Source organism: Rattus rattus, chromosome 2, assembly GCF_011064425.1.
Source record: "Rattus rattus isolate New Zealand chromosome 2, Rrattus_CSIRO_v1, whole genome shotgun sequence".
Classification (NCBI taxonomy): domain Eukaryota; kingdom Metazoa; phylum Chordata; class Mammalia; order Rodentia; family Muridae; genus Rattus; species Rattus rattus.
This window is the reverse complement of record NC_046155.1, coordinates 156185771-156196171: the sequence shown is the minus strand read 5'-3', so window position 1 is coordinate 156196171 and position 10401 is coordinate 156185771.

Below are 10401 nucleotides of genomic sequence, written 5' to 3'. Positions count from 1 at the left end.
GGGGCGTCTTTCCCAAGCAGCTTGGCTGATCTGAGCGTCCCTCGGCCATCCTTAAGGAAGGGGGAGGAAGAGACCTGGTGCATCTGGTGAGTTTCCAGGACGTCCTGGAGACTCAGTGTTGTTTACTTACGGTGTGGGTACTTGCTCATGGGCGCCAGTGCCAGGGAAAACTGAACTCGGGTCCCCACCAGGAGCAGTATCTTCTTTTAGCAGCCAAGCAGGTTCTCCAGTCCTAGCTTCCTGGGTTTTAACGAGCTTCCTTGCACGGTGGGATGTTTCACCTCCCTTTAGTACATCCTGTTTCCTAACCCCTCCAAGATGGAAAGCTTTATTTCAGAGGAAACTGCTTCACAACAAATAAGCAGCAAGCTCTCTTAACTGCTGAGCCAGCTCTCCAGACCTTAAGAAAAGCAACCCTAAGGACCCGAAACTCTGGAGATTTGTGCATGGGCCTCTGTGTGTGCACGTGTGTGTCAGAAAGAGCATCTGATCCTCCTGAACTACAGGAGTTACAGGTGACTGTGAGCCACTTGATGTACATGCTGGGAACAAAACTTAGATCCTCAACGAGACTGGTGTGTCCTCTTAGCCTCTGAGCTGTCTCTCCAGCCCCCACAGCAGTTAGTCACTGTGCGTACCCCTGATATTATGGACTGGGGTGGTAGAAGCCATCTTGTGAAAAGTGAAATGAAAAGTGTATCTCTAGGTTCTACCCACAAGTTATCAGTAGCAACCTCTGTCCGAAAAGTCAACCAACAATGGCTTGGGCTAGTCATACGGTTCATTAGATAAAGATGCTTGCTGTCCACCATGACAACTAGAATTTGATCCCGAAACTCATATGGTAAAAGAACCAACTCTATCCTCTGATCTCCATAATAAGCCCCCAAACATACATACATACATACATACACACAAACACATACATACACACACATATATACATATACACACATACATACATACGCACACATACACACACATACATACATATACACATACATACATACACACACATACATACATACGCACACATACATACACACACAAACATACATACACACACATACATATACACATACATACATATACACACAAACATACATACACACATACATACATACACATACATACATACATAACAAAAAAAGTAAATAAATAAATGAGATCTAGAGAAATGGCTTAGCTGTTAAGACTACTTGCTGTTTTTTGAGAAGTTACATGGTGGACAATCTGTCACTCCAGTTTGAAGGTATCCAATGCTCTCTTCTGGCCTCTTCAGGTGCCTGTACATACATACATACATACATACATACATACATACATACATACATACACACACACACACACAAATTATAAATCTTTAAAAATTCTAAATTATGATTATTAGTTTTCTGACTATTTGGAGCCCTGCCTGCCCTGGAACTCACTATATAAACCAGACTGGTCCCAAATTCAGAGAGGCACCTGTCTCTGCCTCCCAAATGCTGGGGTTAAAGGTGTACATGACCAGGCACATGACTTGCATACATGTGGGAGACAGTGGAGGACGTCAGATGCCTTGGAAATAGAAGTTATAGGGTTATAAGCCACCTGACAGGGGTGCCAGTAACTGAACTTGGGTTACAAACAAAAGCAGTGCTTCGTCATACTTTCCCTTGGTAAACTGGAATGAATGTCCGCTCACCCAAGAGAGGAAATGAACCACCAAAGTCCAACTTAGTGAACCAACAAGTTCATCGGGGTTGCTTACAGGAAAATGGATGAGAGGTTACTCATAAGACTCCAAGGGAGCTACATCACCGAAGCCCACCTCAGCCTGGGTGACAGAGCGCCCTCTCTGCATAATTTACAGTCAGCTCTGAGGCCTCTGTCTCTTCCGGGCAGCTAGGCTGGTCTCAGTATCTTTCTTGTACATGGGGGACTGGAGAGGCCTGGTGCATTTGGTCAGTTTCTGGTACTTCTTGAAGCTACTGAGTTTATTTCTTGCAATTTTTTTTCTAAGATTTATTTTAAAATTATGGAAGGAGAGGATATGTTCACATGGGCGCTCTGGAGGCCAGAATCATTGGATCCCACAGAGCTTGAGCTACAGCCAGTCAGCTGGAGCCTACTGACGTGGGCGCTGGGGACTGAACTGGGGTCCTTGCCGAAAAGCAGTGCCTTCTCTTAAGAGCTGAGCCATCTCTCTAGTGCCAGCTTCCTGAATTTTAACAAACTTCCCTAGAGGAAGTTAAATGTTTCCCCTCTCTTTAGCACATTCTGAGCTTCCCTCCAAGATGGGATGCTTTACCTCAAGAGCAATTGCTCTACAAATACCACTCTATATTGCTGAGCCACTACCACACTATGCTGTGTCATGACACACCACACCACACCACACCACACACCACACCACACACCACACCACACCACACCACACCACACCACACACCACACCACACACCACACCACACCACACCACACCACACACCACACCACACATACCACACCACACATACACCACCACACCACACCCACACCACACCACACCACACCACACCACACCACACACACCAATGACTTTAAAAACAATGTCTTGAGACAATGCCAAATGCAACCTGGGAGGCAAAATCTCTCCCGGTTTAAACTTCTGCTGTAGAATAGCCTTTTAAACACTCCCTGAGCAAGATCCAGATCCAGCTTCAAGATTGAACCTTGAGGGGGCTGGAGAGATGGCTCAGTGGTTAAGAGCACTGACTGCTCTTCCAGAGGTCCTGAGTTCAATTCCCACCAACCACACGGTGGCTCACAACCATCTGTAATGGGATCTGATGCCCTCTTCTGGTGTGTCTGAAGACAGCCACAGTGTACTTATATATGATAAATAAATAAATCTTAAAACTGTCTTTAAAAAAATGATTTACCCTTGATCAACATTCCACCATTCCCCCTTCCCCCAGCAGGGTCTTTTTTACTGCATACCCCCTCTCCCCCAAGTTCCCGGTCAAATTTTACCTCCCCCGGACCCCCTTAGCAAAAAAAAAAAAAAAAAAAAAGTATTAAGCCTCTCTACTCTACTCTGCTCCATTACCCTTTTTATTGATAAATTTTATTTATTGATTGATAGCCCTACCTAAAATGATCTATCTTCTTGTCTGTCTTTTCTATTAGGGTTTTCAAAGGAACAGAATTGGCAGAATGTATACACATTATAACAAGATTTACTAGAATGAGTTGAACAAGGAATGGGTAGTCTAACAACAGCCATCTGCACACTAGAGAGACTGAGGATTCAGTAGCTTCTCAGTCTATAAAATGGGATCCCATGGCAGTCCCCAGGTCCTACCGGGGAGGCCTGGAAGATTCCTGGAGAGCTGCTGGTCTTCAGTCCGTTCTGTAAGGTTGAAGAAGCTGGAGTCTGATGTCAGCCAAAGACAAACACACTAAGCAGCAAGACCGCTTTGTACCTGGCCACCAGACAGAAGACGCTGCCCATTCTAGGGAAGGTATTCTCCCCTATCCCAGACCATCCTTCCCTGGAAGTGTGCTCACCAGATCCATCCAGAAGGAAGTCCCTCAGTTGATTCCAGATCCCATCAAATTGTCTCAATCAATGTTAACCTCTGAGCTTGTTAGTTTTTGTCAACTTGACATAAACTAGAGTAGCCCAGGAAGACGCATCTCAATTGAAGAATTGCTTTCATCAGATTGGTCTGCTGGTGGGGCATGATCTTGCTTGCTAATTAATCAGAAGGGCCTAGCCCACTGTCTCAGGCTGCAAAAGAAAAGTGGCTGAGCCAGCTAGGAGAAGCAAACAAGTAAGTACTCTTCTACCATGGTCTCTGCTTCTCAGTTCCTGTCTCACTTTTTGGATGATGGACTATAGCCACATAACCCAACCACACCACACCACCAAATTGGTTTTGATCATTGTGAATATCACTGCAACAGATATGTTAGCAAACTAGAGCGACACAAACAAACATCTTACCACCTCCTAACTCCCAACCATGGCCTTATAAGGCCCCACTGACAAACCAAAGTACCATTCTACCAAAGTCAATTTTTGGAAACCCAAGGAATTTATTGGATTTATTTACAGAGCAGGAAAATGATTCATACAGGTATGTATGCGATCCAAACTATCTGTATCATAGTGAGTCTCACTCCAGCAGTACTGACAAGTTCCCCATAGCTGCAAAGATGGGGGTCTTCCCTTCAGTTAACCTCCCTCACCAAGCTATGTGCAATTAGGGCAGGATTACATACAATTAGACAGGAAATGTGGGAGAGACTAGCTGGAATCTCAGATGAGGCCCCATGACCTTTATCCATCTCTTCATTTCTAATTCGGTTTTGAGACAATCTCACCACATATCCTTGGTCTGAAACTATGTAGACCAGCATAGACTGCCTGCCTCTTTCTCCCAAGTGCTAGGATTAAAAGCATGTGTCACCTTGGCTGTATAAGGGAACATCAATAGGGAGGATGGGGAGGGGAACACCCATGTAGAAGGGGAGGGGGAGGGACTAGGGGGATGTTGGCCCGGAAACCGAGAAAGGGAATAACAATCGAAATGTAAATAAGAAATACCCAAGTTAATAAAGATGGAGAAATATATATATATCAATAATTAACCAATCTAATTTTGGGGCTTTCTTGCAAGTGACAGAAGCTCTGATGTAGATGATAGCTGTTATGCTATGTGTTTTGCTATACACAAAAGCCCTGGCTGGGTGATGCTGGAGACCCAGAGATGAGTCAGCACAGTCCTGTTCTTAAAGGGCTTTCAGGTGGCACGGGCAGAGATTCCAGGGATCAAATGAGGTCAAAATAGAGGATTTGGAGAATATTCCCCACAAGGAGCAGACATGATGGCTCATAAGGGATGAGTAGCAGTTTACTGGGATGAACATTAGTCTACACTCATCTTTCCACACTTAGCACTGGCTGCTTTTTCAGAAGACCCAGTTCCTAGCACCCACAGGGCAGTTCACAGCCATCTGGCAGGAGTCTGGCACCCCCTTCTGGCCTCTGCAGGCATTGCATGCATGTGGTACACCTACATAACAGACAAACCACTCGTTTTTTGTTTGTTTCTTTTTTAAATATGGGACCTGAAAATGAATGGGTATTAAAACCCTGCCCTCCTCAGAAAACTGTTAACCTGATTGGCAAGGCAGTCACAATACAATCCAGGACATATGACAGCAGCGGGCGACTACTGAGCTGTGAAAAATACTAGGGGCTATGTGGTAGTTGAAGACCAGTCAGAATGAGTCCAAGTGATCTGGGAACATGCCCTAGTCTTAGAACAGTGCTGAGCTGGTGACACATCTTAATCACTACTTTACTGGCTTAGCAGAGTGAAAGCTAGAGCTGGGGATATAAGTCAATTGGTAGAGTGCCAGCCGGGCATGTATGAAGCCCTTCATTCCACCTATCCATCCTCGCACCATATAAACCAGGTATGGTAAGACAGGCCTGTCATCCCAACACAGGCTCATGGCATTCAGGGTTTAGGGCCATCCTCTCATTCTGACTGTCCCTGTTGTGTATGCAAGGCCAATTAGAAGACCGGATGTATCAGGTGGGCCGAGCCCTAAAGGATTATATGAAGTTTAATTCAACTGCCTTCAAACTGCATCTTCAAGGATAGGTTTCTCATCCTACCATATGAATAAGGTTTTCTAAGTAGGGGTTTTCGAAAAGGCTAGAGCAACCACCTAGCAAATGGGGAAACAAAGTATCCTTTGCTGCTGAGAACCATACTGGGCATTGATGTCCACCCCGGGTAAAAATTGTTCAATGGGGACAAGCTACAGTGTGGATTCCTGGGGTACTATGCAGGATACCCACAATCCCTACACTTGTGATATCTTTTCCCTCACACGTCTTCAGGTCCCAATCCCACTAAATGACTTAGCTAAGGCAGGACTTCGACCTGGTAAACATTCGGCACTCCTCAAAAACCTTGTAAAGTAGGTTTGTTTGCCAGAAAAAGCCATTACTTTGTACCCATTCCTATAGTCCCCAAGTCTCCAGAGAGGACATCTAGTTCTCTATTAACAGACTTCCAACAGATAAGAGCTCCACACTAGTTCTAGGCTGTTCCAGCTAACCTGCCCTCCTCTCACCACACCATAACCCCTTATAACTGGCAGACTCTTCCATCAATATTGCTATCTTCTCTGCTCCTGTAGCCCTGGCGACTCCCCACTTTTTCCCTCTGCTTTTCTTTGCCCCTGACAATAATGGAGTGAACCTGTTGACAGTTTCTTGACTACACCCCATTGCATACAGAGAGAGAAAACTTCAGTAATGGAATCTTATCAAACAAAGTCTTGCCTTTCCAGGTACCTAACCATACCTATTAATATGAGGGTTTTAGACCATGGTCACCGGAGTGAGTCAAGGAATAGGCCTGGGGAAAGCCCTTACAGGTAGAGGGGGAAAACAAACCAAAACCTCCCTCTCGGTTTAAAGTGTAAACGAGTGAGGTAAATTTCAAAGGAAGGGTTGAAGACCTTTTTGATAGAGGAGGAGGCAAAAGGTTGTTCCAATGGTCTGAAGATATACATGCAAGTCTGAGAGGTGAAGATACTATCTTAAGGTAAGAGATAACAAGGGTCAAAATAGAAAACTCTCAAATAAAGAGAAGGGGAATCTAACACTCAACAGGAAATGGTCCTTGGTGTAGTAACTCCTAGGAAGCAGCAGTTATCACAAAGACTGATTGGAGGTGTAATGCTGTGGGAAAGCTGGGATGCTGTAGGTGCATGGGCTAACCACATTACCTTTGACTCATTTTTGTTTTTATATTTACTATTACTTTATGTTTGCTTTGCTTGTAAGTGTGTCCAGGCAGCAAGTACATGCAGCAGTCAGAAGAGGGTGTCAAATCCCTTGGAACAGGAATTATAAAGATGGCTGTGAGCTGCCACATGAGTGCTGGAAGTTGAACCTGGTCCTCTGAAAAAGCAGCCAGTGTCTTTAACTGCTGAGTCATCCCTCCACTCCCCTCTAAGGCTAGCTTTAGCCCCTGGAATAGCCATTCCATGCTCGCCTGTGTCAGAACATACCTCCTGTGGTTAATAAGATAAAACCTACTTTGGTACTTATTAATTTAGCAGACCACTAGATCCCACCTATCCAAAGGCTAAGAATGTCATCAGATAGCACCTGAGACCTATAGGAGACATCCCTCCACCTTGCTGTGACCACCTTTCTGGTGTACAATATATTTTAAATTGCCTCAATGATGACTTTCTTTGTTCTACAAACTACAAAACTTTGTGAAGCTTGCCTCCACACTTGAACATAGAATTTGGAGTAACTCCAATCTGTGTTCCCAGGCCATTGTCATTCAAATTTGGTTCTAGAATAAACTATCTCTTATTCCCTTTAAGGTAAAAGATGTGGGTTTTCCACATCAACACTGGAGATCCTGGCCCACTTGTCATCTGAATACTGTGAGCTTCCAACTCTCTCTGCTTCTCTAGGCTATCTGGAGGGGTGTTTGCCTGTACCACACTTAGCAACTGAGAATAGTTTCCCAATATATCCAGGGATGAGCCCATGACATTACTGTGATATGCTAAATTCTTAGAATTATTCAAGGGTGTGCCAGGTAAGCTTGGGAGCTGGGAGGCGGGTGTTTTTTTTTCAGATCATATCAGAGGACATTCTCTATCATGGTATCCACTGCACATAACAGAAAAGGTTGTGGAGAAATAGGAAGCAAATGTTTGCGCTAAGATTATCAACAGGCAACAGGGCTCTAATCTAGGCTTTTCTTCACATTATAATAGAAGCTGTTCCCGTGGAAATTCAGTTATACTCACGATCCCTCAGTTTGACTTCAAGGGCCTCACACTAAATAAGTTACTCACCTCTTAGCTGTAAAGCTAAAGACATTTTCACAAAGCTATGAACATGCCCCAAGAAACCCCATTTTACCCTCAGATCATCAATTCCAAAGCTAATCTCCCATTTACCCTCCAGATTCTTCAGTCTACTATGGCAAAAAAGCAAACAAACAAAACCAAATGATTAGATTCCTGCTGGGAAAGGGGCAGGGGTAAGGGTGGTTGAGCAAGAAACCAAGAGGGATATAAGCATAGAGCCTTGGAGGGAAGGAACAAAGGAGTTACCATGCACAACCTGAAGAAGGTATGCAGGAAGATGCAGCTTTCTAGAAGAAAAGTTTGCCATCTGCTGTTTGGGGGAGGGAGAGGTGCATATAAGAAATAAGCATCCACCTGAATACCCCAGATGATAACGGAAGACAGAAGAAACCAAGGACTCTGTAATCTTGGAAACTCATGGCCTGTGGATCTCCACTATGAATTCAGGATTTGACGAGGCCTGTCCCCCAGACCTCTCTCAATGTTCCCTGAAACTGTACCACAAAATAAAACACATAAATTTTTAAATACATATACAAGTGAAATTATATCCAAACAAAATCTTTTATTTTTATGGGTTTCATTTTCCCTGTGTGGTTTTGTGTGTGTGTGCTCACGTGTACACATGCATGTGTAGGCCACAGGCCAACAATGGTGCCTTCCTTACTCATTCTACAACCTATTCTTTTCAACATCTTTATTATTACTTATGTGTATGTGAGTATTTCTGCATGAAATGTATGCTACACGTGTGCAGGAGCTTGTGAAGAAGACCAGAAGAGGACATCACATGCCCTGTTTTAGGTGGTTGTGAGCACACCTAACTGCTGAGTCATCTCACCAGCTCTACATCCTATTTTTTGAAATAAAGTTTCTCACTGAACTTGAAATAAACCAATCTCACTAGGTTGGGTGATAGCAAGTTCTGTGCATCCTACTGTCTCACTCCCCCACCGCACCCCAGCACTGAGTTTCCAGGCACACCACTTTGCTCAGCTTTTTATCTGTCTTGAGGATACAAACAGGTCCTCATGCTTGACAAACTGAGCCATCTTTCTAGCCTACAAACTTTGCATTAAAAAATTCATAGGCCACATTTATACAATATCCATGATTTGTTGACTCCTGGTGTATATCTTGCACGAACACATATGAAGAATTGGTAAGATGGCCCAGTGGGGTAAAGCCTTAAAACCTAAATTCAATTCCCACAAGCCAGATGCTGTGGTGTACATCTGGATTTAAAGCACTCCTATAGCGAGATGGATAGATGGTGGAGAAAGGACAACATCTTCTGGAAGCTCACAAAACAACTATCCTGGATCATGCAATGCAGTGTCAGAAACAAGAGATTCTATATCCACAGATAGGAGAAAACAGACTCTTGAAAGTTGTCCTTTGACCTCCATGGCCCACAATACCAGCATTCACACACAAAGAACTTTTGAAAATATGACTGAACGGTTGGTTCCAATATTAACACACACACACACACACACACACACACACACACACACACACACACACACGCGCGCGCGCGCGCGCGCGCGCGCGTTATAGGTAGAAAGAAAAAGCTGCTTAGACCTGAGCTAATTTCAAAAGAGAAAAGCAATATGAACAGTGAATGCCCTAGATCTCATTTATTCAAAGACATCCATATAATAATAATAAAAAAAAAAAAGATGGTGGAAGCTCAATATAGAAACTGTTAAATAAAAATAATAATAGCTACAGGGCAAGATGGCTCAGTGGATAAAGGTGACTGTCACCAAGTCTGACAAATCCAAATGCAATGCCCAAGATCCACATGGTGTGAGATCACTGACTTACTGATTTACTTATCTGACAGCCACATATACCTAGCAGCATGTATGTGTGTATATATGATAAATGAATGTACTTTTTAATAATAAACTACTGCTTTCTTTTTTGCAGTTAATTCTATAGAAAACACCATGAAATTTCAAGATTACATACAAGTCCATATAGGCATTGACTAAATACAGGCACATGTGTATATATACTTACATACATTTATATAGTTCATACATACATACAATGCCCATTTATAAAACCACCCTACTATTCCCATGGCTGGCACTTAAGGGTTTTACTGAACTCCCACAACAAATGGAATATCTTAATGACTTAATTATGACTTTATATTTTAATGACTTAAATTACCTTAAATTTTCCAATACTTTAGTAAAATTTATCTTATATTACATTCTACAAAAACACTTCTAAAATTAGTCAAAGTGAATGTGAAATGAAATTCATGTTTAACAAGACAAATATAAACATGTATGCTTATCATTACCAATTTGTGACATTCCTCATGCATGTTTGCTGTCTAAACAATCAATAAACAGGGATTGGGGATTTAGCTCAGTGGTAGAGCGCTTGCCTAGCAAGCGCAAGGCCCTGGGTTCGGTCCCCAGCTCCGAAAAAAAGAAAAGAAAAAAAAAAAAAACCAATCAATAAACAAATAAATGTTTTCTGTAATATTAA